This window comes from Lemur catta, unplaced genomic scaffold (assembly GCF_020740605.2).
Source record: "Lemur catta isolate mLemCat1 unplaced genomic scaffold, mLemCat1.pri scaffold_47_ctg1, whole genome shotgun sequence".
Taxonomy (NCBI): Eukaryota; Metazoa; Chordata; class Mammalia; order Primates; family Lemuridae; genus Lemur; species Lemur catta.
The window spans coordinates 1,269,168-1,272,212 of record NW_025423854.1 but is presented as its reverse complement, the minus strand read 5'-3'; the positions used below and the strand labels follow the sequence as shown (position 1 = coordinate 1,272,212).

The following is a 3,045-nucleotide window of genomic DNA, read 5'->3' as shown; positions in this document are numbered from 1 at the left end:
AATCAGCAAGAAAAATGTAGCTCATCATTACCAGGGATCCTTGAAAAAGACAATGTTGACTTCTCATGGGAATCAATGGAGTTGAGAAGGCAATGGGATAACATATTCAAAGTGCTTGAAATAATAGCAGAGAATTTTATATCCAGCAAAAATAACCTTCAAAAATTAAGGAGAAAGGTGGTTCCACACACAAACATGGGTCATATTATCACAGAAGTGGATAGCTGGGCAGTAGTAGTGTTTTTTCTTTGGCAGAGTAAAGTACTCTGTGTAGATCTTGACTCTTCAGTGTCTTCCCTCTGGAATTATACAAAGTTCAAAAAAGATGTCCTTCATCCTTTGAAAAGAGCTTATTGTAAAAACAAAAAAAATAGATGTCTTAAGGATATGACTCCAAGACCACTGTATTTTCTCCAGAAGGTCACTTGCACCAAGTTGAATGTACCATGGAAGCATCAAACATGCAGGCACCTGTTCAGGAATTTTCTCAAGCAATGATGTTTTGCTTGCAGCAGAAAGACACAACATCCACAAGCCTCTTGATGAAATCATTTTCTCCAAAAATATTTATGGACTCAGTGAGGACATGGCTTGCAGTGTGGCAGGAAATGCTAATGTTCTGACTAATAAACCAAGGCTCATTGCTCAAAAAAGTATTTATAATGGTTTCAGAAGCCAATTCCTATGAGCAGTTGGTTACAGCACTGTGTAATATCAAACAAGCTTATACACAGTCCGGAGGAAAACGTCCCTTTGGTATTGCATTACTGTACATTGGCTAGAATAAGGACCATGGCTTTCATCTGTATCAGAGCGGCTCTAATGGAAATTATGGGTAATGGAAAACCTTATGCATTGGAAATAATAGTGCTGCATCTGTGTCAGTGTTAAAACAAGAATGAAAGGAAGAAGAAATGACTTTGAAATCAGAACTTGGTTTAGCTATCAAAGTGTTAAATAAGGACATGAATGTTAGCAAACTGCTGAAAAAGTGGAAATTGCCATATTAACAAGAAAGAATGAAAAAACATAATCAGAGTTCTCAAAACAAAGTGGAATAGTTGATCAAAAACCATGAGAAATAAGAAACTAAAGCTAAGCATGAGAAGAAAGAAAGAGAACATAAATAAAAAGATAAATAAAAGACAAAATATTGGGATTTTAGAACTCATTCAGGGTGCAATTTCTGTGTAAAAGATTTCCTAATCTTCCAACCTGAGAAAGCTTTGAATTTTTTTTTAACTTGTGCAAAACATCACATTCTGAATTGTATGCTGGTCATTTCTGAATACTTTATTGTAATGATGATTATTTTCATGGACATTTTAATCTTATTTTTGTTGGAATAAAACTTGGAAAGAAGGGTAAATTTTTAAAAATGAAGGTGAAATTGAGACAGTCACAGATAAACAAAAACTGACTTTGTCACTGCTATTGAAATTATATTGGTGTTAATTCAAATCTAGTTGCTAAATGTAATCTGAGAAAAAACACTAAGAAAACATCTCAGGAAATATAGTAAATAAGACAAAAGAATTAAAATGATATAGTAGAAAATGTCTATTTAACACAAAAGAACAGTGACAGAGGTATTAAAGAAACAAATAAGTCATAAGACATACAGAAAACAATGGCAAAAGACAGGTGTAAATTCTTCCATATTAAATAGTAACTACATCAACTGTAAATGTACAAAAAACCCCAATGAAAAGGCAAAATTTTGTAGAGTAGATTAAAAATAATGAACCAACTACATGCTTTCTATAAAAGACATTGATAGGTTGAAAATACAAGGATGGAAAAAATATATACCATGCAGAAAGTACCCAAAAGAGAGCTAGAGTGGCTATATTAATATCAGACATAATAAACTTTAAGAAAAAATAACTATAGAAAAAAGACATTTTATAGTGATAAAAATAAAAATTTATGAAGACAAATTAACATTTATTAACATACATACCTAACATCTGAACTACAAAATCCATAAATCAAAAATTGACAGACTCAAAAGAAGAAATAGACAATTCAACAATAACAGCTGAATACATCAATATCCACATTCAGTAGTGGCTAGAACAACTATTTAGAAGATAATCAAGGAAATTGAGTTCTTAGACAACACTATAAACCAAGATATAATACACATCTGTAAATCACTGAACCCCAAAACATCAGAATATATATCATATCCAATGTACACAAATCATTTTCTACAATAGATCATATATTAGGCCATAAAACAAGCCTCAGTAAAATTAAAAGGGATAAAAATATACAAATTGAGTTCTACAACCACATTGGGATGAAATTAGGAGTTGATAACAGAAGGATTTTGTGCAATTCACAAATACATGAAAATTAAAGAATACTCTCCTAATTAATGGGTCAAAGGAAAAATTACAAGGGAAATTATATAATATTTTGAGAAGGATGAAAGTGAGATTACAACATAATACATACAAGATGCAGGAAAAGCAATGCTCATAGAGAAGTTTATAGCTGGAAATGCCTATATTAAAAAAGAAGAAAGATCTCTAATCAATGTTATCCTTCCACCTTGTAAACTAGAAAAAAACAGATAAAATAAACCTAAAGGAAGCAGAGGAAAGAAGTAATAGATTAGATCAGAAATTAATGAAATAGATTACAAAAAATCAATAGAGAGAAAAGCTATGAAGCTAAAAGTTGGTTCTTTAAAATGATCCACAAAAGTGACAAGTCTTTACCTATAATGACCAAATGAAAAAAAAAAAGGACTCAAAATACTAAAATCAGGAATGAAAGAGTAGACATTACTACGAATCTTTGTATATGAGAATGCTATGAACTATTCTATGCCAACAAATTAAACTATATAGACAAAATGGAGAGATTCCTAAAAACACAAAAAATGCAAAACCTGACTCAAAAAAAGGAAAAACTCTGTATAGACCTATATAGTGCACAGAGATTGGGTTAGTAATCAAAAACACTTTCCACAAAGAAAATAGTTAACAGGTATATTAAAAATGCTCAACATCACTAATCGTCAAGGAAATGCAA

The 3,045-nt window shown here is 31.2% G+C and overlaps 1 pseudogene; it reads left to right on the top strand.

Moving 5' to 3' along the window:
* The first annotated feature begins 374 nt into the window (after window positions 1–374).
* On the top strand, window positions 375–1,142 carry LOC123629821 (annotated as a pseudogene).
* Window positions 1,143–3,045: the final 1,903 nt, after the last annotated feature.